The 26486-nt window shown below is 38.1% G+C and overlaps 1 protein-coding gene across 4 annotated transcripts in view; it reads left to right on the forward strand.

Annotated features, from left to right (window-relative positions):
* The window catches only part of LOC143254323 (Na(+)/H(+) exchanger beta-like), a 107511-nt gene that overhangs the window by 16624 nt on the left and 64401 nt on the right, over window positions 1-26486 (forward strand). For 2 of the 4 annotated variants that reach the window (XM_076509302.1, XM_076509303.1), the window contains exon 1: window positions 1849-2019. The exons of 1 other annotated variant lie outside the window; for it this stretch is intronic. The gene's annotated coding sequence lies outside the window, so the exon portion shown is untranslated. Of the gene's footprint in view, window positions 1-1836; window positions 2020-26486 lie in introns of those variants that run through there. One more of the 4 variants, XM_076509304.1, reaches the window with a different exon arrangement.

The raw sequence follows: 26486 nt of genomic DNA on the forward strand, positions 1-26486 counted from the left end.
CAATAAAAGTAGTTAAAACGCTCTGAAATAAATCAAGCAGTCTAGAAAAATTTCTAGTTTCAAACCCTCAATTTTTTAATATTTTTATTGGATCTTTTTCTTTGTTTTTAGGTATTATTAGTGTTCAAAGGGTAGAGTCAAATTTGCCTTGACTTCTATTTTAGTTCACATTACGTTGATTGAATGACGAATTATCTATCTGATAAATGTGTTTTGATGAAATCATATTTAGTTTTATATTTAAATACGTACCAAGGTGTAATTTTTATCCCTGCCAAAAGAGGGCACTAGTATTTTGGTTTGAATTTCGTGTAAAGCTACACGAGGACTGACTCCATTCAGCGTCCTCAGTTCAACAGTGTAAGACAACAGAAAGAAAACAGTTAGTCATCACCACCCACTGACAACTCTTGGGCTACTCTTTTATCAACGAATAATGGGATTGATCGTGATACTATAACTCCCCCACAGCTGAAAGGGCGAGCATGTTTGGTGTGACGGGGATTCGAACCTGCGACTCTTAAGGTCATGAGTCGCGTGCCTTACCCAGCTGACCACGCTTGGCTGGTATCTTAGTTGTTGTTGAAATAGTTTTATGTAAGTGATCTACGATAAACGAAGTTATTTCAAGATAATTTATTATTTGTACTTTATATTTGATGTATTATGTTAAGACGCAGGTGTGTATGAGAAACATCGCAGATTTTACTAATATTTCTTCTAAAAAAAAAATTCCCACCCTGTTTCTTGCAGTGTGAGTCCGCAGACATGCCACTAGGGGGCGGTAAATATTTTATATTAAATTATGAGCATTTTTTTACTTATTTTTTGCTTTTGAATTTCGCGCAAAGCTACTCGAGAGCTATCTGCGCTAAATTATGAGCATAAAGTGACAAAGTAATATATCTGAAGATAGATATTTTATCAAATTTTGAAAATATTTATATCTAATAATATTCAAATTTATGAATAATATATTTTGCTTCCGCATATTCAATGCGATTAAAAGACATATTGCAAGTGTTCATAAGTTTATTCACAATTACGTTTTATACATAAATAGATATATTGAGATCAATCTTACACCAACAAATATCGTCACATTATTTGCTTTTTATATGGAACGTTAATGAGAAACGACTTAAAATTTAAGACTAACTAATTGTTTACAAAAGATATGTACTGTTTGTGTTTGTTACTTCAATACGCTGGAATTTTTAAGCCTTTCCTACCCAAGATTCCTATACGTATCATCCACATTCTATAAAATGCAAGTAGAACATTTTTTTTCATGTCTTTTTTGTTTGTTTGTTTGTTTGGGAATTTCGCACAAAGCTACTCGAGGGATATCTGTGCTAGCCGTCCCTAATTTAGCAGTGTAAGACTAGAGGGAAGGCAGCTAGTCATCACCACCCACCACCAACTCTTGGGCTACTCTTTTACCAACGAATAGTGGGATTGACCGTCACATTATACGACTCCACGGCTGGGAGGACGAGCATGTTTGGCGCGACGCGGGCGCAAACCCGTGACCCTCGGATTACGACTCGCACGCCTTACGCGCTTGGCCATGCCAGGCTGTTGAAATAATAAAACAACTGTAGTAATTAAAATCATGCAGTGATTATTCAACTAAAAGTAACATGCATTTCAATTTTCAGAAAATCGTAAATATCCCAAATTAATTAATTACTTCACAAGTATAGCAATTTCAGAAAAAAAAATTTTGATTATTTTGACAATAATAATACAAATAATAATTTCACGAACTTACAGTAAGCTGCGCTTTTACCCATTTTAAAGTGGTTTCGTCCACTCAGGGCCGAAGCGTTTGGTTGGTAAGGGAACATTGGCACTGTAGTTTTACAGTACTGGTGTTAAGCCTATAGCAATGTGATGTTAACCAGTTGTTTGTTGACATGTTAGCAGTTTAGAAAGATTTCGTACAGGTTGAGATGGCCAGTAACTTGTGAAAATTATAAAACTATTTCATTCAAACTTTCAATATTATACATAAAGGTAAGTTGTGAACATATATATTTTATTTTCAAATTAAACTGCATATCGTGAGACCTGTTATAACCAGTCTTTATGAGAAATGTATTTCGCGTACACCTTCGCTGTTTGTTTTTTAAATACGTGGAACATTTCTGTAAAAGAAATTGATATATACAGTACATATACGACAAAGTGAAGCTATGAATACACCTAATACTTACTTATGGTTACGTGGTTTATACTTGTAATTATGGACAGCTTTCTAAGAGCGAAATCTTATATCATTCAAAGTTTATGAAATATTACTCATCAGAAAGTAATACCTTATTGTGTAAACTGTAACAGAAGACGTGGCTGACGTAAAATTGCAGGATTGTAGCGTAAGGTAAAACAAATCCGATAAAAGAATTCTGTTCAAACACGGGTCACACCAGGTACAGCTGTGCCTGTTTGTTGCGCACGCAATGTCAACATTCGATAAACAATGGACCTTCAGACTGTAGCTCTATCTTTTACTTATTTAAAATGACTTAAACAAAATGTAATTCTTTTGTTTTTTATGAGTTGCATATCTTTGCCATTTGCTTAGTGTACAAACCGGATAATTATCGTTGTAAGTTACCGTTTATGTTTATTATTTTTTTTTTACTATTAGCGTAAATAAATATAATCTGAGAGATTCCGCACCGCAATTTCTTGATCAGTGATGATGAACCGAAAGTTTGTTGTTGTTGTTTTTTTATTTCATGCAAAGCTACACGAGGGCTATCTGCGCTAGCCGTCCCTAATTTAGCCGTGTAAGACTAGAGGGAAGACAGATAGTCGTCACCACCCATCGCCAACTCTTGGGCTACTCTTTTACCAACGAATAGTGGGATTGACTGTGACATTATAACGCCCCCACGGCTGAAAGGGTGAGCATGTGTGGTGCGACGGGGTATCGAACTCACAACCCTCGGATTACGAGTCGAGCGCCCTAACCCACCTGACCCGAAAGAAAAATACGAAAAATTTGATCCTCAGTTCGTTTGCAATTTTCGAATAAGATACTTTCATTGTTTTAATTTCACACTACTATATTCTACTATTAATTAGTTCGAATGTCTTCATACAATAAGGAAATATATTGTTTAGTTTTGTGAATTACTAATTTCTAACACAATTTTGAAAGAGGAATGGAATATATGTTTGGTTTAGCTTCACTCCAGTACATGAAGGATTGACCAGAGCATTGCGTAACGTGTAAAGAAATACAAACAAATACTTTTTGAAACAGTGCTCGTTTTATTGTATTGTACTCATTTAGACCAAGAAAGTCAGATATGAGAACATTTTAAAGTATAAAAGATTGAATTGGTAGAAAGGATATAGAGCAAAATTGAACAGAGACTCTTTAAAAAAATTAATGTAAGATCAAACGTTTGAACTTGTTCATAATCTTAGGAAACTGAAACTCGTAACACAAGTATGGAAATAGTAAGGTGTCTCTGAACGGGATTTCGTAATTACGAATTATACCATAACCTAAAGAACCCTTTTTCAATGTCAAATTGCTGATCGTTGTTCCCAAAAGTAAATGTCAGTGAGGTTTCTTTTATAGAATCTATAACATCAAATTCTTACTTAGATTCGTTGATTTTTGAGAGAAATTTTGTAATTAGTTTTCTTTTTTAATGTTTGTTACTGGCATTTACGTTTAGTGTTTAACACAAGATACCTTGTTAATAAAAGTTTCTTTCTATGTATATCATTAACAACTATGTACTTGTAATTAAAGCTCAACGACTATGCTAGTTTTAACATCTAATTAAAAAGACAGCTTAATACGACATTTGTTTATCTTCTTAATTAGATAACCCTTTCACTATGGCAACAGTTTATTTTCCCTTGCAGAACTTTCTGGTATTTTTTGTTTTAACTTTAGATTTTCATACGTAGCTCAAACACCGCTTAAATAGGTTTCTGTACATAACGCGGAAGAATCCACTGTTTTGTGGCGTCAGTTTTATTCTCTCTTTTTTTTTTTTTTTTTTGTTACATCCAAAAATCGCTTGCGTGAGTTTTTCAGGCTTTCTACTTTCACTTACGCACTTGATTCACGTACCTGTAGCGCGAATGTTACAGGTAATTATTACTGCAAACGTATACGGCCTGGCATGGCCAAGCGTGTTAAGGCGTGCGACTCGTAATCTGAGGATCGCGATTTCGCATCCCCGTCGCGCCAAATGTGCTCGCCCTCACAGCCGTGGGGGTGTTATAATGTTACGGTCAATCCCACTGTTCGTTGGTAAAAGAGTAGCCCAAGAGTTGGCGGTGGGTGGTGATGACTAGCTGCCTTCCCTCTAGTCTTACACTGCTAAACTAGGGACGGCTAGCACAGATAGCCCTCGAGTAGCTTTGTGCGAAATTCAAAAACAAAAAGCAAACATACAAATAAATAAATAAATCTTAGGTCTTCTCTCATGTACTGCTCTGTTTTTCCAAGACGCACATTCAATCCTGTTTTCAACTGTACCCACACTCCGTTAAGTGTTCTTTATGGTCAAAGAGTAGTTAGTACACACAACCGCAGAGATAAAGAATGGAAGATGGAGAACCTCAAAGGATTTCTCCCTAAATGTCTATGAAATCACGTCTTCCTGGTTACGTGCTTCATGGTAATTGTGTAACAAAACCACAACAAAACTTGGAGATTCCCCTGGGATGCATTATATGCCTAATCAAGGAAAAGTTTTTGAAAATTTATAGTCAGAAGGGAAATGATGAAGTGAAGTTTCCAGCTGCATTATTTTATTAGCACAAGTTTACTGAAAGCGTTTCAGTAAATAATAAGAACATACAAAGTTTAATTTATAAATAATTTTCTATTATTATCTTAACGTGCTTTGCTTCTTGATTTACCTTTGTCTCCATAGAGACGCATAGTTTTTCTGTCTTTCTTCTTCAAAACAGCTCTCCCCCCCCAGTGGCACAGCGGGATGTCTGCGGACTTGCAACTCTAGAAACCAAGTTTCGATACACGAGGTAGGCAGAGCACAGATAGCTCCTTGCGTAGCCTTGTGCCGCATTCAAACAAACAAGTCTTCCAAACATTTTTCAGTCATTTCTCGGTGAACTGATTTAATATTTGGTTGGTGTGATTTATGTACATATGTTAATCCATAAAACAACAAACCAACCAACCAATCCTGCTCGAAATGTTACACATAAACTGCCATTAGCCTCCTCCGAGCTTCAAGGGTGTGAAGCCCCCGCATTCTTCGATAAATAGAAAGCCATCTATTGTGGTACGTTGTAAACTCTTTATAGTTTAATACGTTACTATTTGTATATTGCATGCATGCATATAGGGGGAGCTGCATCATGTCTCAATTATCTGTGATGATGTATCTTCTGTTGGTATATTTTTCTAATTTAGTTACTCTTTCCTTTTAGTAAAAAATAGTTCTTAAACCTAAAAAAGATCCTTGATGCTCATTGATTAAACAGTTTAAAAAATAATAACAGTTTTATCGTTGTAGATTCTTGACATTTAAGAATTCCGTTGAAATTGGCCGAAAAATGTTTCCATGTAAAATACGGGGTTGTGCAGGTCAACGCTCCCTTTATCTGCACTGTATTTCACGTCTGTCAGATTATTAACTTTCCAGTCAAATAACAACTTAAAGTTCATCTAAGTCAAGGTCATTTTGCGACACAATCACGAGATAATCGCATGTTGAAAGAAACAGCAAACTTCTCCCAGGTGTCATGAAAGCTGGATTTATAGTTTGAATGGAGAGAAAGAAGGCACATTTAAATGACAGTATACGGGAATCAGTGCACAAACAGTAGAACTACGTTGAATATTATTTTATAGTGTGTGTTCCTAGTATTGTAGTGACCCGGCATGGCCAGGTGGTTGAGGTGTCTGAGGGTCGCGAGTTCGAATCCATGTCGCACCAAACATGCTCGCCCTTTCAGCCGTGGGGGCGTTATAATGTGACGGTCAATCCACTATCGTTGATAAAATAGTAGCCCAGAAGTTGGCGGTAGTGGGGATATCTAGCTGCCTTCCCTCTAGTCTTACACTGCTAACTAAGGGACTGGCAGCGCAGATAGCCCTCGTGTGGCTTTGCACGAAATTCAAAAAAAACAAACAAACAAACCTCGTATTGTATGTTTCGGTAACGGCTTCTAAATACAAGTTTCGTATATCAATATTAAAATAAGCACAGGAATCATGCAGACGTACTGTAAGAGCTACGTAACTACATACAGTCTTTCTATAATATATGTATATATTATTCAGTATTTATATGGTTGCATTATACTAGGCCTGGCATGGCCAAGCGCGTAAGGCTTGCGACTCGTAATCCGAGGGTCGCGGGTTCGAGCCCGAGTCGCGCTAAACATGCTCGCCCTCCCAGCCGTTGGGGCGTATAATGTGACGGTCAATCCCACTATTCGTTGGTAAAAGAGTAGCCCAAGAGTTGGCGGTGGGTGGTGATGACTAGCTGCCTTCCCTCTAGTCTTACACTGCTAAATTAGGGACGGCTAGCACAGATAGCCCTCGAGTAGCTTTGTGCGAAATTCCAAAACAAAAACCAAAACAAACAAGCATTATACTATTATCTACATTTCATCAAAGGCGTACAGGCGATTAATTAGCTTTGCTGAGCCCTGAGGAGAGAGAGAGTTATATACGAGTTAAAATATAACATTTTCGTTATTGATGTACATGTTAACGAATACATGATCGCGCCAGCAAAACGGCGACGAAACAGTGTAAAATTATACCACTCGTATAAATGGTATCATTTTAAAATGAAGATATCCGTTGGTCATAGCATCTAAAAACATTAAAAATATTCCATCTATCAGAGATAAACAAAACACACGCAAACGGCCCCCAAGCGGCACAGCGGCATGTCTGCAGACTCACAACGCTAAAAAACGGGTTTCTATGCCCGTGATGGGCAGAGCCCAGCTAGTTTGTTGCATAGCTTTGTGTTTAATTCTAAACAAACAAATAACACAGGAAAATCTATAAACCAAGCCTACTGGTATAAACTTTTCAGTTACCTTAAATACAAAAAAAATAAAACATTTTGTAGTAGGGTTAGATTATTAACTTGTCCAGCAATAACAGATTATCCAGTTATCTTGATGATATACCAGTAAGTAAATAACGTAATATACATAATAGGCTGTTAACACGTGGTGTACGCGGTATTAAATATTTTGAGCAAACTACAAATCATTTACACTTCAGGATTAATTTGCACAGCTCATTAAGTTTAAAAAAAATTGTTTTATGGTGTTCCATTGAAATAGACCGTCTTAATACGCGGGAGTTTATTGACTTACAAGAAGAAAATAATATATCAAAAGAAAAGTTTTTTACCCTTGTGGTTTAAATCCAAAAAATTCTGAGTTAAACAGTTCAGTCTTTTAAGTGAAAATGGTTTCATATCAATTTTTTATTGATATCCATAATAAGGGGGAAAAAAACGAAAAAATACAAACGATATTTAAAATGGATCAGTTTGGGATATTATTGTTCTGTTTCCATAAGTACTGATATCAGCATTAAGGATCTTTATGAAAATACAAACGGCTCGTTTGGGTTGAGAAAATATTTTACATTGAAGAGCGAACAAGGAGTGAAGTTCGAAACGTTGTTCGCTCTTCTATGTAAAATATTTTCTCAACCCAAACGAGCCGTTTTTGCATATATATTTCTCTACAAGTGGGTTTTTCTCGACATCACTAATGTGATGGTCAATCCTACTATTCATTGGTTAAAATAGTTGTCCAAGAGCTGGCTGTGGGTAGTGATGACAAGCTGCCTTCCCTCTTGTCTTACGCTGCTAAATTAGTGACGGCTAGAGCAGACAGCTCTTGTGTATCTTTGCGGGAAATTCGAAAACGAACAAACAATCTATCATTTAATAATGATATAATATCAAGTAAAAGCCCCGAATTTAACCTTTCTGAAACTTATTGTGAACTTGAATTGCAGTGAAGTAATAATTTTGATTTACAAAGCGCACTATTTTTAAATTTAGATATTAATTTTATGAAAAATTGCAGTTGGATATGTTTGGTAAAATAAGGGACTTTAAATTTCCCATTCATGTATTGATTCTTTATAGTAACTTCATGTAACTTATTAGAAATTAAATATTTTACAAACAATTTGAATGATGTTATTTCTCACCTAAAATAGTGTGTGTTACAATATAGAATCCTAACATGAAGACCAAGGATATTTAGAATAAAACTTACGGTACGTCTGGGTCGAAAAAACCGACGTTAGGGAATTTGACTTGGCTCAGTTTACTCAGGTTTGTTTGAGAATTCAGTGAAGGGAGGAGGTAGGGATGCCAGAATTATATGGATGGGTTTATAGTTTAGAAAATCATATATTCGTATTTCATTAAAATCATAAAATTATATATTTTGTTAGAGCTATGATTCCTAGAACTATATTAGTGACGTAATTGATAGGCCTAAGGGAGAAAGAAAGGTTTATCCATATTTCTACTTGAACTATATAGGGTGGGTTGTATTGTTTTGTTTCGTCTAATATTAGACATTAATTAGACAAGGGTAGTGTCTGGGCGATATCCTTTGCTAGAAATAAAGGGTAGTATATAATATAAGTTTTCTATACTTCTGATTTTGAACAGTGAAAGCTGGGTGATGGCATTATTATGGTTATTATGATTATTATTATTATGGTTATTATGATTATTATTATTATGGTTATAATTGCCGATTTGTATATAATTGGGGTAATTATAATATCCACAACCGTGTACAAAGGGTGAGCGATAGTGAAACCTTGAAAGTTGTTGAATACAGTACCTAGATCTTAACTCGTATCGAATATGTGGCTTCGTTTCCAGTTTGGAGTACGTTGTTTTAATTATGTGTGATAGATGCAATATCCCCAATGCCTTTGAGGGCTGCGACAACAGATATTTTTACTTTAAAAAGATACTGTTCATAATTTTATATGGTTTTGCATTGTTTTGTTAAAGCTTTATTGGCGCGATCATTTATATATGCTTTCGTTGGCGCTTACATCCGTAATAAAAAAATGTTGTATTTTTACGTTTGTCTGTGTGTTTGTAAGTCAAAGAACTCGGCATAGTAAATGGTTTTCTCTATTTATAAAAGGTAGCTTGCCCGGCTTGGTCAGGTGGTTAAGGATGCTTGAGTCGTAATTTGAGGATCGTGAGTTCGAATCGTTCTCACACCAAGCATGCCATGTGACGGTCAAGCACAGCTACACGATGGGTATCTGCGCTATTCGTCCCTAATTTAGCAGTGTGAGGCAAGAAAAAAGGCAGCTAGTCGTCATCACCTACCACTCTTGGGCTATTCTTTCATCAATGGATGGTGGGATTGATCGTAACATTATACCCCTCGGTGTGGATTCCTGCACGTGGTGAGGGGAAAGTTCTCTTCTTTCAGTTTACCTGCTCTGGGATCTAAACATCCACCCACATGTTTGCCATGCGTGACGACCCGTGAAGGGGAGGAGAGGATCCTGATGGTTGAAGGGTTTAACCCTAACACACCACTTTGGCCTTGAATTCCTGTAGACGAGCGGCCTTGGGGTGGCCCCCCTTGGGAATATCGGCTGGTCCAGTTGGGCTAGGGTCAACCAACTACCAGTGTTGGAAGTTCTCAACAGGTGTTATGGACATTGTATCTGATGCTGGTGTTTGGATATTGTGCTCACGAAACCCTGGTGTTGCTGCAGTGTCCTTGTTTGACATTGTAGTGCATCCCCTCGTAGGACACGATGGTGGGTGGGGTCAGTGGGCACCGAAATTTCCCTTTTTTTCCTATGGATCCTCCAAATAAAAATTTAAATAAAATAATGAAAAACAAGTTCAAAGGTAAACAACCACGTCTTGAAGTGGTCTCATTTTCTTATCCAACCTTTAAGGCAAATGTCCCCCTTTCTTTATTCAGAAGGGACTGGAGGGACTTGCTGGCTCTCCAAATCCTGTAAAGAAGCTTTAATCTGGTGACATATTGGTGGAAAATTCCACATCCCAACACAGTGAACTCCTCTTGAATTCAAAGGCAATTCGTGATACACCTATTGAGGTTTTACCTCATGCTACTCTGAATTCATCACGATTAGCTATTGCTCAGAGGGATTTGAAGAACATCCCGAGTCAGAGATTCTCGCTGGTTTCTCCACTCAAGGAGTTTTTGCAGTGAGGTGTATCTCCACTCGAAAAGATGGAATTATGTTGCCGACTAATGTCCTCATTCTGATATTTACATCACCACGTCCACCTGCCACCATCAAGACAGGTTATCTTAATTGCAGGGTACGAATCTACATTCCAAACCCACTCTGATGTTTCCAGTGTCAGAGGTTCGGTCACTCAAAGATGTCGTGGTTCCTTGACGTGTGCTCATTGTGGTGGCAAGAACCATGATGCCTATGAGTGTGAAATGGACCCTCATTGTGTCTATTGTAATGGCTCTCACCCGTCTTACTTTCGTTCGTGTCCTACATGGTTGGAAGAAAAAGAGGTGCAGCATTTGAAAACAATTCATAACATTACTTATTCTGAGGCTCGAAAATTGCTATCCACCACTTCATGTCAGACATATGCTGCTGCACTTCGTTCCACAACTACAGTGGGAGTGCAGACAGATCTATGTGTGCCTCCAAAAGAATCGTTCTCAAAACAAATGAAAAGCCTTTTGACCTCCATGGTTAAAAAAGTTGATGAATCAACTGCAACACCCATCTCTGTCCCTAACATACATTCCAACAAACCCCAAACCTTTAGTTTTAGGTACAGGCGTTTCTATGGATACATATTCTTCTCCCACTCCAAGATGCAAAACAATCCTTCGTTTGCGTCCTTAGCCACTGGAATCTCCTTCCAACAGCAAAGACCTGCACAATCGACCCAGGACAGTAAGGAAAAAAGACGTGGTCGTAAACAGAAAGGTTCTCCACCCAATTCGCCTACACGTAATTAAAAATGGCCACCTTGATACAATGGAACTTTCGAGGTTTTCATTCTAATCTGGATAACATCAAAACACTGATGGCTTCCTACCATCCTGTATGTCTTTCCTTATAGGAAACATTTCTGAAACCTACCAATACAGTCACCTTTCGGCAGCTTTCTTTGTACAGAAATGGCAGGCTGTGTGATGGACGAGTGCATGGACGGGTGGCACTGTTGGTTGATCAGCATAGGTCATACCATTACTGTTTGTTCTCTCTACCTGTTGCCTGGAGAGACATGTGATCAATCAGACCTTGATGTTTTCATTGAACAGTTGCCGTCTCCCTTTTTAATCCTGGGGGACTTTAAAGGGCATCATCCCCTCTGGGGAAGTGCTGTTATTGACAGTAGGGGTCGCTCTGTAGAGTGTATGCTCTCTGATCACAACCTTTCTCTTTTCAATACTGGCTCTTCCACTTATTTTCATGCACCTAGTCAGTCCTTTACTGCTATTGATCTCTCAGTTTGCTCCCCTTCATTATTCTCCCATTTTTCATGGAGGGTTGACAATAATCCACTAGGCAGTGATCATTTTCCTATACTTTTGAGAGAGACTGGCCGTGGTCGATGCCACCCAACCCATGTGCCCCGGTGGAAGCTGGATCAGGCAAACTGGGCCTCTTTCACTGCTCTTGCAGAACTTGATCCTGCCATCGTCTGTAAGCCATCAATAGACGACTGTGTGGCAGCAGTAACTGACTATATTATATAAGCAGCTGCTCAAGGTATTCCTAAAACCGCGACACGTTTTCCACTATATCCTCGACCGTGGTGGAATCATGCCTGCGATATGGGATAGTTTCCGTAGATATCCCACACTATCGAACCGCATTGCTTTCCAGCGGGCCCGTGCACATGCTCGTTGGATAAGACGTCAAAGCCAGAAGGACTCTTGGATTAAGTTCACGCATATCTTCTACCACCAGTTCCAAAGTCATATTGGACAAGATTCGACAGGTCAGTGGGCAATATAATGCTGTCCTCCTCTCGATCTTACTCTCTGATGGCCAGGAAGTAGCTGATACCCGGAGCATACTCTAGGTGAAAGCTTTTGCCAGGTATCTAGTACTTCTGCTTCTTCCTCCACCTTCTTAGCCATCAAGACTTGGGCAGAGCGATCACCTCTTTCCTTTCTAGCTGATTGTCTCTATGATTATAATCATCCCTTTACACTGGTAGAACTCAGACTGGCTCTTCATCTGTCTGACAGTACATCGGTTGGACCTGATGATGTACACTATGACATGCTGGCCACTTATCTCCTGCTTCTCTTGCTATTCTTCTGATTGTTCTTAACCAGATCTGGCAGGAGAATGTTTTTCCTGATGCCTGGCACCAGGCTATTGTCCTACCTTTCTCTAAGCCTGGGAAGGATCCGAAGATTCCTTCAAACTACCGTCCAATTGCTTTGACGAGCTGTCTCTGTAAGACCTCAGAGAGGATGGTTAATGCTCGTTTTGTTTGGTTCCTCGAATCAAACAAACTCCTCTCACCCACCCATTGTGGGTTCCGACGACAGTGCTTCACCATGGGCCACCTGATTCGACTTTAGATTCTTGGGGCTTATCTTTGACTGTTAGCCTACCTTTATACCACACATCAAGCAGCTACGGGTCGAATGTACAAGAGCACTAAACATCTTCCGGGTCCTTTCTACCACCACTTGGGGGAGCGAATCGATGTTCTGTGCTAAAGATATATCGTGCTCTTATTCGATCGAAACTTGACTATGGGTCATTGGTCTATGGCTCTGCCAGACCCACGGCCTTAATGATGCTAGACCCCATTCATTATCAAGGACTTTGGCTCTGCACTGGGGCTCTCTTCACTTCCCCAGTTCAGAGCTTATACATACAGTCTTATGAACCTTCTTTGCACCTCTGCTGTTTGCAACTGTCTTTACTATATGCTTCGAAACTTCATTCCTTACCAAAGCATCCCACCTGGTTGTGTTTTCTTTCTTCGGTGAGCCATACTTTTTCAAAACAGACAGTTTACCATTACTCCTTTTGGCCTTCGTATCCAGGCGCAGTTGGATGAATTTGGTCTGTTCTCAGAAAACACTGCTGTATCCACTGGTCAATCCATTTCACCATGGCTTCTTACTGTCCCCAGTTGTGACCTATCTTTAAATCATCTTAGAAAAGCAAATACTCCCGACTGGAAGTACCGTCTTTTATTTGCTGAACACCTTTTGAACCATCTTTCCATTCCTATTTATACGAAAGGTTCAAAATCAGGTAACTCTGTGGGCTCTGCCATGGTTTGTTGCGGTTTGGTGGTTGCGCGCAGAATCCGCTCTACAGCTTCTGTGTTCACTATTGAACTGCACGCCATTTTTCTTGTCCTGGATCACATAGAAGCTAAGCAGTACTCAAACTGCACTATTTATACTGACTGCTTCGTTCTTTGCTGGTCCTGGAATCGCTTCACGTTGGTTCACACCCTGTTCTCGCCGATATTCAAAACCGACTGGTCCATTTATCTTTAACATCTACTTCTATCCAGTTTTTCTGGATACCAGGTCACGTTGGTATTCGCGGGAACGAGCTCGCCGACACCGCAGATAAGTCTGTCTGCTCTGGCACTGTCACTGCTGTGCTTGTTCCATACATGGACTATGGTCCTGTATTCAAGGCTCGGCACTTGGAGTGAGCAACGCGAAAACAAGCTTTTCCAAATAAAACACTGTATTGGACTTTGGCCGTCTTGCTTCGATAAGGTTCGGAAGGAGGAAGTTGTTCTAACTAGACTACGCATTGGTCACAGTTTTTTAACTCATCGTTTTCTTTTATCTGGAACTGATGCACCAGGGTGTAGTTTGTGTGACACTCAGATCACAATAAGCCACATTTTACTTTCTTGTTATCGTTATGACTCTCAACGACGGCACCATTTTTAACATGTTCTGTCCCAAGGTTTGTTCATAACGTTAGACTTATTGGTGATGGTGACGCTGTCCACTTTCGTAAAGTTTTTAGCTTTTTAAGGGCCATTAATCTCTTTAATGCCATTTAAGTTTTTTTTTAATTTATACATTAGACTTTTTAATGTTATCCAAAGTCTATCCAGTTCGATTTAAAATTAGAAAATGGCTATAACGTCAAATAACTCGTAACCAGGACTGGAAAGGTCAACTTCAGGTGACTGACAGTGGTTTTTGTACTTACCTGTTAGTCTTCCTGGAGAGTTATGATAATTACCATTATGCTACAGAAAGTCCTTTACGACTTCTGTCACTGCAGTTTTTCTCTTAACATCGTAGACTAGATGTAAACATTGGTTTTAATGCTACGTTGTTTTTTTTACTTTAATTTTAACTTCTTACCGGATGTTTGGCGCAGATAGCCTAGCTGCTTTGTGCCATGAAACACTAAATCAACTAACCGACCAACCGTCACACTATAACGCCCCCACGGCTGAAAGGGCGAGCATGTTTGGTGTGACGAAGATTCGAACCCACAACCCTCAGATTACGAGTCGAGTGCCTTAACCACCTGGCCATGCCGGGCCTTTGCTTTTGTTAGGGCTAAACTTTATAGCACTTAATATTATCAATAAATAAAATTAGTGTTACTCTACGATTTGACGTTAGGCCTTTTTTTTATACATTTTAAGATTCTGACCCTTCAGTTGCTGTTGACATTATATGATACAAGCATTTTAAACTCCGCCGCCGCAAAAATTTGCGAATCTTTGGCCTGGGGTGGTGGGCAAATGTACATAAGCCGAAAACGAAAAGATTGTCTAATTACATCCATTGAAATAAAGTGCGCACGCATTTTCAGAACAGACGAAACTGTGTTTTATTATAATAGATTGTTCAACAGATTTCAAACCTTGCAAATGGTTTGTTTTCTATCACAAAAGAGGACTATCGTTTTTTTTTTGTTTTGAATTTCGCACAAAGCTACACGAGGGCTATCTGCGCTAGCCGTCCCTAATTTAGCAGTGTAAGGCTAGAGGAAAGGCAGCTAGTCAGCACCATCCACCGCCAACTCTTGGGCTACTCTTTTACCAACGAATAGTGGGATTGATCGTAACATTATATCGCTCCCCCCGGCTGAAAGGGCGAGCATGTTTGGTGCGAGCGGGATTCGAACCCGCGACCCTCAGATTACGAGTCGAGCGCCTTAACCTACCTGGCCATGCCGGTCCCGGCCTATTGCACTTTGGTTTGCCTCTCTCCAGCCAATGAGTTGTAAATTTGACGAAAGTGTTACGCCAGGAAGAAACGCAATAGATTAGGCGTCTACGTCATTTATGGATATATTTTTTTCATCGCTGAAGTTGCACATTTTAGTAAGGAATATAAATTTACATTTAAAATTACATCGGATCACGTAAATTGGGCTTTGTTGACTATGACAAAAATAAAGGAAATGGCCGAGTCATCATCCCTATGGTTTATTTATTCACATATTGGACATTAATCAACAAAACCTTTGTCAGAAAAAAAAAAAGCATTTTTTTTCAACCACCATGGGTTAATACACAGGAAAATTAAGTATGTTTTATTTGTGGTTTTTTTTTGGGTGGGGAGCTTTCTCTTCACAAACTATACCGGTCTCTCTCTTTCTCTAAATATATACATATATGTGTGTGTCTGTGTGTTTATTTATATATTAATTTATTTATGTTCATTTTACGTTTGTCTGCAAACATTTCACAGACTTATTCTTTGTTATTCCAAAAACTAATAACTTGCGAACAAAGCTAACACTGTAGTTAAAACTAATGTATTGTAATATAAAACATAGTGCACGAAGACAGCTAGGTTTTATTAGGAAGGACTTTATTGTTACCTTAAAGTATTTTCCAGCATAGTGCATATAAATCAACGTGCATATACTACGTTTTAATTTTAAACTAATCGTGAAGCCAGACCCGTAATTATTGTTTAAATTGGCCAGAGAATAAATGGCGGAAACAAAAGCATGACAGGCTCTTTTTGTTGTTAACGTAATGTAGTAGATAGCTTACACAATTGTTAAAATAATTATTTTATGGCATCTGTTTACGGTGAATATTAGACATCAAATTCGTTGTCAACATATGCTGGATAAATTGTTGAAAGGACAATTCTATTAACTATAATTATGCCTCTGTTATTTGAAGGACATTTCCTAATTTTAACGATGTGTAAAGTTAACTTTGTTTGTTTGTTTGGGAATTTCGCACAAAGCTACTCGAGGGCTATCTGTGCTAGCCGTCCCTAATTTAGCAGTGTAAGACTAGAGGGAAGGCAGCTAGTAATCACCACCCACCGCCAACTCTTGGGCTACTCTTTTACCAACGAATAGTGGGATTGACCGTCACATTATACACCCCCACGGCTGGGAGGGGTAAAGTTAACTTGTTAACCGTTTAATGATGGTACCGTTAAATTTAAAAGGTTTGGCTGCATGGTTGTGCGCATGCTCCCGTTCCCACAGTGCATTGTATACATTTTGCAAAAATCCATGCATAATTATTTAATTAACTATGGTAAATTATTTTGTATTATTATTAACCCACTATTGGCTGGAAAAGTTTTGTTATATCATTACACCCCTAACTTCTTCCCCCGAAATATAGTCACGTGAGATCATTAGAGAACTATTCTGGAGTCGTAAATACCCAATTATAGTATAATAGTAATTGTAAACTTCCACTATTCAGAAAACCACAAGCCCAAGTGTTGGGAGATGTTGTTCACTGGCTATATTTCTTTTCAGGGGTTCGATTCCCCTCGGTGGACTCAGCAGATAGCTCGATGTAGCTTTGCTATAAGAAAACACAAACACACACACATTCTCTCTTGTTTGTCAGTTCAAAATTACTGACAGCCATGCGCAGATGATAGCCCTTATGTAGTTGTACGCAAAATACCCAATAATGATGATTCATACGTGTGTCAGATGTCAAGTCTTATATTCATCAACTTTCAAGTAAAGGCTTTTACTTGTATTTCTTAACAGTATAAATATATAATGTGTTGTTGGTTTTGGGTTTAGGATTCTTCTGCAGTTGGTGTCTGTGGTTTGTTGGCGATAAATTCAACGATAAATGAACAGCACACACTCCACTTGTTTTCCAAATAATGCATATATTCGAAACTAGTTTAACTTATGTCAACAAACTCTTTACACTATAGTAATTATTGGGATATCATAAACACTATGTGATTCTCTTCTTCTTGTTAAAAATCCACATGGGCCTGCACAGTTACATTGGAATTCCAGATGACAAGCTAAGCTACTCTCCCCTATTTCTATCGCACTAGTATATAATTCACTTACACCGCCATTGATTTACCAAAGTTGTATATTGCTCTCCCAGTAATCGTCTGTTCGTTTTGTTAAAATGCACTTAGGCTGATTCAATTACTTTAGAATTTGCTTTGACAGAATGAACTCTACTTTTTGTTTCTTGTAAAACTGTTAGTTTTACTCTAACATATTAAACGTAGGCCTATCATTTCCACCACAGTTAACTTCAAACCGAACTTTTCCTGGGCCATGACTTTAGTCTCTTCTATTTCCTTAGTCTTTTTTTTTTTCCCCGCTCATTTCACACTATTAATGTTTATTACTTAATCGCTAAACTAATTACACACTAACTCTATAATTGCATTATAAAGCTGTATTTTAGTAGTTAGTAACACTTCAATAGATCCACTCATTCATTAATTTGGAAGTAAGATGCTATTAACGTAACAGCATCTAAAAACAATAATGAAACTACTGTGTTGAAACAATCAACATACACTTACTGGGCTATTCAGCGATATAAAGGAATACATTTATACCTATATTAAGTAACAGCCTAACATCTAACTGCAGCGACCCCTACAGTCTCGTCCCTAAAACGTGCCTAGCAACGGTCAGTTTGCAGATTCTGTCTGTTAGCCTAAAGATGATCTAAGAATGTTGTTCTATACTTTATTTTCATTTAAGTTTTAATACCCAAACCAGCCGTCTTGAGAATACGTAGCGATAGTTTGAATTATGCCAAACATTTCTTGGCATTTCAAATCAACTTGCTCAGTAATTATTAGTAATCTATGTATGTGTCATGTAGCTTGTTTAAAGTGTACTGAAATACGAGTTCTATTAAACTAACCAATCCGCAGTTGATTTATAAATACTGTGATATCGTATCCACCAAAGAACATAGATGTGCAGGATAAAACAAAATAGGTGTTGTTTTACGTGACACACGTGAATCAAAATATCTCACGTTGGCATGGGTGTGTGACGTCTTCAGATATATTGATTGGCCAATGAACCTTGTAATATACAGTACAAAGTAGTCAACTACCTACAATTATTTTGTAGTGAATCATTTTTAATTGTAATCACTATTTAATTGTTTATAGAAGGTATTTTTAATGTTGAGAAAACTATTGTGAGGGGTGTACCACAAGGACCAGGGTTATAAGAGGAAAATGGTGTTCTATAAACATGTTAATGACAGCCGTTCTGAGATAGAGAGATAAGTCGTTTGTCTTCCGGTTTCCACACCCTTCCTTATGATGTACTGCATTCCGTAATTTATCAGTTAACACCCCGGCCTCGAAATCATTTCTTTATAGCAGCCACGTGATATTCAAGAATAATTGCGCGAGTTATGCTGGGTTTTTGTTTTTCCTATGTGTCCTAATTAAGCACTAGCCTACTAGTGCATGCTGGTAAGTGACTAATTCTCTGCATTTCCTAGAAACGTGGAACTGTTGAGTGGTATAGCGCATGTGAAAATAATCCGCCAACTCTTGAGCCATTCTAATCAAATAGCGGGGTTTTATAGACACTTGTATAGTGCGTCCATGAATCCAACGGAATTCCAACCATGGGAACCCAGATTCGTAGTGTGGTGTGCTAATCACCAGGCCCATGCCTGATCCCACCTAGCCTGGTGTGCTAATCACCAGGCCCATGCCTGATCCCTCCATCAAAACTCTTGACTAGCAGGCAGCAAATAACCCGTCACAAACCACATGTATACAGAAAGTTTTTCTTCCGTAAATTTTCCGTTGCTGCAATTGTAAATGATTCAGATTTTGGGCATTACTTTCCTTCTGTTGTTTTTTTTTATCCGTTTTAGAAAAACACGAAACGGAATCAAAGTCTCAGTTGTAAATTTTCAAATTGTTTGAGTATTTTGTTATACTCGACGGCTATCTGCGCTAGCCGTCCTTAATTTAGCAGTGGAAGACTAGAGGGAAGGCAGCTAGTCATCACCACCCACCGCCAATTCTCGGGCTACTCTTTTACCAACGAATAGTGGGATTGACCGTCAATTATAACGCCCCACGGATGAAAGGGCGAGCATGTTTGGTGCGACGGGGATTCGAATCCGCGACCCTCGGATTACGAGTCGAACACCTTAACACGCTTGGCCATGCCGGGCCAATTTACATTGAAATACATCTGTAGTGTAAATTAATTGTATGGTTTTGTTATGATTTTCTATGTGCTCTTCCAAGACATCCAATACGTATTTCATTTATTTCACTATATTTTCGAGTTTATACACTGTTCAAATTTCATCTGACGAAAACATTACGCTCCTGCCAAATTCTTATGACATCTAATATTAAAATGTCAAGTTATCGGGTTGAGGGCTGAATTTTATGACCAACTCTATATTTTTAATTGACGGCTTTTTCCTGATATATCTTTTATCGAGACCTGTCTTGTGAGAAGGTGCAAAGGTAGAGGAGATTGTCACGTGAGGATATCTGATTGGCTCGGTGAGGATAACCACGTGAGAAAACCGGATGCTAATTTTATGGTGTATGACACGTTGATGTATTACCTGAAATTCAAATGTTGGCATGAACAAACTAGAACATCAAAATGACATAACTGGTTTTTAGCCGAGTGGACAAAAAAGAAGTCCATACAGGTTCTTTTCAATATAAAATTTTGACTATATAAATACCACCTGTTAAGAACTGTTATTAATTCAGTTTATGTGTGTATATTTCAGAATTGCAATTGAAGCTGTAATAAATGCGTTGAAAAAGTTGCGTCGCCTTGAAATCAATCAAATCAGTTGCTATTAATGTAGAAAGTCACATCCATATGGTTAAGGTACTCGACTCGCAATCCGAAAGTCGTGGGTACGAATCTCCGTCGCACCAAACACGCTCGTCCTTTCAGCCGTGGGGGCGTTACAACATTTGTTCAATCCCACTGTTCGTTTGTAAAAGAGTAGCCCAAGAGTTGGCGGTGGGTGGTGGTGACTAGCTGCCTTCCCTCTAGTCGTACACTGTTGACTTAGGGACGGCTAGCGCAGTCAGCCCTCTTGTAGCTTTGCGCGAAAACCCAAAACAAAATAAGTCGCATTTATTGAAAATGATTCGTATTTGTTTTGTATGTATGAGACATTGTCATTGAGGTGTGTTATTTATGCAATTGACCTTTGACCTCTAAAGGTCAATGTAAATTAGAGACGTGGGTCTGCACTCGCGAGCCGTCTTTGCAAATAAAATTAGTTGGTATCAAGAACTATAAATCGGGTTTAAAGTCCGTATATGTTCTACAGCGACATTGTTCAACCGTCAAGTGTTTTTCTTTGTTCAACAGGTGTTTCTGTATATAGTGCGGCGTGCGTTTTAACGTAGTCACTCACGCCATGCCCTTTTGTGATGCTTAGCAAATGCTTTGTGCAAGTGTAACGTAGAAGTACTGGTGGTGTTTCTTTTACAGTTATATTTTTATCTATCTACTAGTCAAGTAGTACACTAGTATAGGTAGCTGTCCAAACAAAACAACGTATTTAAAAAACAAAAGGTCGTATGAGTACTTGTTTGGACCTTTTATAAACAACACGTCTAGTCATGCTTATTGTACACACAAACAATACATTCGTCACGTCAAAGTCTGCTCTAGCACGATACATTTGTGACGTTTATTTGTTTTGTTCCTTAACAGATATTTTCTGTTCTTGACTCTGTGCTGTGACTGAACAGCGCGTGACATTCCGTTTCTAGTCGTGTAAGATACGGATTGACTTAAGGTTGAGGCGACTTAACACAAACAGATTAGACTCAAAATATCTACCTCTAAATCGATTCGGTACTAATCGTGTTTGATCCAACCCACTTTCCAAATTCGTCAGTGCTCATTTAATTATACAAAAACATGAAAAAAAAAACCAACATCAAACAAACAAGAAAGGCAGTGTTACACTGGTAATCAAATTTTAGGACATACCCTGTGCTACATGTATTCAGTCTTTCTACTGCACAGAGGTTTATTTCAACGTTTTTTGGTTCCCCACGTCACGTAACATTCGGATAGTTGACTGTTTGTGTGGAATAGATAAAGCGCAAATATTTGGTTTGTTTGGTCTTTTGTTGAGTTTTGAAAAACGGTAAAGCGTTACGTATACAGCAGATTATGTATACTTGACGTGAAGATATCTTGTTTAATATGTTAACCCCTTTAACAGAAATACGTGACCCTAATATATACAGGGTGTTTGGAAAGTCACTGTGCAGTTTTGAAATTATATTTTATTCAGTCTATTTCAAGCCAGCAACTGATAGCGGTGTTTAGAAACAAAATAAGAAGGATTCAAGCCTGTATTGATGCCAACGGAGGTCACTTTCGACATTGTTAAAAATTGTCATTCATATTTACCTCCTGTATTCTATATTGAAACATGTCTGTTAATAAATATATAAGTGCATAGTGACTTTCCGAACACCCTGTAGTTGATGTGTGACATTTTCAACCAGAATAACACCTCATGTGACACGTGTGGCCACATGCACAGGCCAGAGACCCTAAAGTTCGGACATATTCATCACTAATTCAGAACTGCTAAAGGACTGTAGAACCAAGGACATTGTATTGTACTAGTACGTAGCTTGAACCATTATGTAGAAATCAGAATACTGAATGTGTTAAAGAGTTTTATGTGCGTATTTTATGAATTGTAACATATTTCGTGTATCCAGATCGTTTCTAGCTGGATCATTCTCATAATGTAAAATAAAATATCCACAATCTCACCATCAGGTTTGACTAAAATTTAGGGCTGAAACTTTAGTTGTCCTATAAGGAAACATACAATGTTCAAGTAAAGAAAGCTGTTGGAAATATGTTTAGAAAACGTATCCATAGTAGGAAATACGTGCTATTTTTAGAGATGAATACACTCATCATCAGTGTTTTCTTCACTTATTTTTAGGGATTTCGAATTCGTAAAAGACATCGTGTGCAACGTATTGGAGAGGGAGTGGGGCCTGTATCTAAACTGTGAAAGTAATCCTTATCTAGGAAGTTTTAATATTGAAACGTGTGATTCTGTCGCTGTAAAATACGTAAACCAAATATCAGAGTTATTAATTATACAATTCGTGATCATTTTTTACATCATGAGAGATAATAATGGACCTTAAAATGGACATAGAATACGCCTCACGTGCTGTAAAATTACACTATGTAACACAAATTTTGTTCCTGGATAGTATGTGTTATTTCTTAATTGCTTATGTTATAAAAGTACAGAAAATGGCCAGTATTCCCTTCAAACTTTGCTTTTGTGACCTGGATAATGAAATTTAGAAATTAACCTATTTTCTATGTAAAACCGGACAAATTTGCACATTTTCATTTGCATAAGGTCCGAATAAAACAACATATGAATCAAGATTTACATGTATTTATACTAAAGTTATACAAAAATGTTTAGAAGTGAATAGTTTTTCGAGATTTGCGACTGTAATGTAAATCACTTTCACGTATCAGCCCCCAAATATAGTCTCTTACCATGTTTTCGTTATATGCTCCCAGGCCACAAAAGCAAAGTTTGAAGAGAAAAATAGGTCTTTTCCATTTACTTTAGGCATAAATAATTGGGAAATAACAGTATTGCAGTAATAGGGACTGCAAATTGTTAGATATGCTGAGAGCTACTAATGGTACGCACGTGGAAGTCTTGCTGAGATAGAAGTAAAAAGTGTTTTAGTTGGGCTACAAGATGTGGAAACCTACATGGTTGTGTTTTTTTAGTTATTAAATTTTATACTAGGAAACATAATGTTGGACAACTCTGTAGTCTGCTAGAGGTTTTAGACTTGAAAATATAAAATTAATTGATTAAAATACAAAATAAACTGCTGTTTAATTATCAGACGTGGTTGTAGCTTGTTGTTAACAGTTCAGATTCATTACATGCTGTTTGTCACGCTACTTAGGCCCGGCATGGCCAGGTGGGTTAAGGCGTTCGACTCATAATCTGAGGGTCGCGGATTCGAATCTCGGTCGCACCAAATATGCTCGCCCTTTCAGCCATGGGGGGCGTTATAATGTGACGGTCAATCCCACTATTCGTTGGTAAAAGAGTAGCCCAAGAGTTGGTGGTGGGTGGTGATGACTAACTGCCTTTCCTCCAGTCTTACACTGCTAAATTAGGGACAGCTAGCGCAGATAGCCCTCGAGTAGCTTTGTGCGAAATTCAAAAACAAACAATTCTCGCCTCTGTTTTAGCCATTTTACTCTTTACGAGTTACCATTTAGAATGTATTATTATGTTGCATTTGGAATTTTCAAGTACTCTGATTTTGCCTTGGAGTCGTTGTGTAGGATCTGCAGAATAACAGGAGGTTTGACAGGGAGGTTGTGAGGGGGTAAAACTGAATTTCCTATCTGATGAGCTGTGAGAGGAAAGATACCGGGCACTGAGTAAATTACAGTGAAAACGATCTTTAACGCGAATATTATTGTTATTTTCTTTTTCTGGCTATTGTTATGTTAATTTTTCCATACGTTAAAAAACTATTTTGAAAAATGGACATTGCAGACGTTCGATTCTGTTGGCGGTATGTGTTACAGAAGAAACTCCAATTGCGAATTTTAATCTATAATCATTGAAAGTTAAAGATATCAAAAAGATATGAACGTATGTGGTCAAATTCGTAGTGGTTTGTTTAGAATTTCGCGCAAAGCTACACGAGGACTATCTTCCTTAAATTCTTAGTGAAGTTTCGTATAATACACTTAATTGTTTTTTTTCAAACTGTGAAGGGCTAGATGTAGCCTAGTGGTGCTGGACTGTAAATTGGAGGGTCCATGGATCGTATCTCATGACCGTAAAATCGCGCCCGCCACTTGGGATTATAGATACACATTAAGGTGTAACAGTTAACTTACATTATTCGATTAGAGAAGCTAAACAAGTACAGGTAAGTACCAGTATAAGAAATGATTACCACAGATAACCATTATGTTGCTTTGTACGAATATTCAAATCAATTAATCAACCAAGCTGTCGATATTCTCTTGTAAACTGATACTTTGTACCTTTTTTAGTTAAACACAAATTGGTTATCTTTGATCTGCCCAACAAGAGTATCGAAACCTAGTTACTAGCATTCTAAGCCCACAAAGATACTGCCGTGAGGAGCACAAACTGAGTTTTTTAGATGCTTGTGTGTTCGTTTGTTTTGAATTTCGCGAAAAGCTACACGAGAGCTATCTCCGCTAGCCATCCCTAATTTAGTAAGGCAGCTAGTCATCAACACCCACCGTCAACTCTTGGGCCTTTCTTTTACCAACGAATAGTGTGATTGACCGTCACATTATAACGCCCCCACGGCTGAAAGGGCGAGCATTGTTGGTGTGACGGGGGAATCGAACTGCAACTCTCGGATTACGAGTCGAGTGCCTTAACCACCTGGCCATGCCGGGCCCGTAATCGTGATTATTGTCGAAGAGCTTAAAACTTTGGCACAACTATCCTTAAACAGTTACTATCGCAATTGGTTCCGCATGAAACTAATATTTGATATCAGTTTATCGTAATCCGAGTTCAGACAAACTACCTATATATTCTCAGAGCATTTTTTGTTAAATTGACCAACTCTTGACGAAAGAAAGTTCTAATGTAACTCATCTCGTATTTAGTGCTCTATGATTTCATACTTTCAAAAACTTTGATTCAAGAAAACTGTTTACGATCTACGGCGTGGCAGATATCAATGGTATAATAATTACAGTTTACATCTATGGTGGCTCGGCATAGCCAGGAGATTAGGACGCTCGAATCATTTTTTACACCAAACATACTTGTCCTTTTAACCGTAGGAGGCCTTGTAATTTTACAAGGTCAATCCCACTATACGTTGGTAAAAGAGTAGCCCAAGAGTTGGTGGTGGATGGTGATGACTAGCTACCTTCGCTCTAGTCTTAAACTATTAAATTAGGAACTGCTAGCGCAGATAGCCCTCGTGTAACTTTGCGCTAAATTTAAAACAAACAAGATTATCAACGGTGTGATGATACTGTTAATCACCTACGGGGTGACAAATACAATATAGAGAGTCAAACACCGTATTATTTATTCACTTTCACTTGGTTTCTGTGATAAAGTACTCGAAGTGATATTGTTAGAGTAAAATAGCTAATCTAATGAACCATACGGCCATTGTGTAAGGGGATGACGTATCCTATCACGTGTTGTTTTAGAAAGTGTTTTTAAACAAGCTACTGAAGTGGTAACAAGATAAGTAACTTGCAAAGAAACGCTTGTTTGCATTCGCGACCATAACGATATTAAGCAATTATCCACTTAACATACCGGCTTCTTACAGCTTTCAAGAGGAGACCAGTGTCAGTTATACATACACATATATACACACAAGTTACAATTGTGGGCAATAAATAAAAATGTTTTTAACGGGACTTATATCGTGTAGGGGTTACACAGGTGTAGGATTACGCACTTTATGATGTGACCTTTATTCGCAAGCTTCACATCTAGGATGGAATTAAAAATAACATCATTATATGGGAGTAAGTAGATGACTATGGAGGTCTGATGTCAGAAAGTTATCACGTGGTCTGTAATTTACTCTGCCATACTGGACATCAAATATTCACATTAGTCTTTCGCGAAAAAGTAACGGGTTTATTTCTAATATCATATTACGTAATGCTGTAAATAATCTTTAAGTTTAACAGTTACAAAAAAGACGTTCTTTGGTACAATAATAAGTAAAATTATTTAATATCACTTACAGCCAACTAGTTTCGGTACGCATGTTACCATCGTCAGGGTAACATTCTACTGTATAATTTTGCCATGATGATGGTAAGGAATTGTGTATTAGGTTGTCCAGAAATAAATGTTGTTTTGAACTGCGAAGTTTGTTAAAGTGTAAACCAGTGTTGTAAAACATGCTTCAATCAAAGTAAGCGCCATTTCCTTCAACACACTTTTGCCAACGTTTGACAATGCTGTATATGTCCCTGCTGTAGAAATCAGAGTTTCTATGGTCAATGAACTCCCTGGAAGCTTCTTCTGCAGCTGCCTGGTTTTGAAAGTGTTTGTTGTTCAAAAAGTTGTCAAATTGCTTGAAAAATTAAAATGTGTGGGGGAAAGTTCTGGGGAATAAGGTGGATGAGGCAGAACCTTGATTATCAATTCGTTCAATTTTTGGAGCGTCATTCTTGA

The sequence above is a fragment of the Tachypleus tridentatus genome, chromosome 6 (assembly GCF_004210375.1).
Source record: "Tachypleus tridentatus isolate NWPU-2018 chromosome 6, ASM421037v1, whole genome shotgun sequence".
Lineage (NCBI taxonomy): Eukaryota > Metazoa > Arthropoda > Merostomata > Xiphosura > Limulidae > Tachypleus > Tachypleus tridentatus.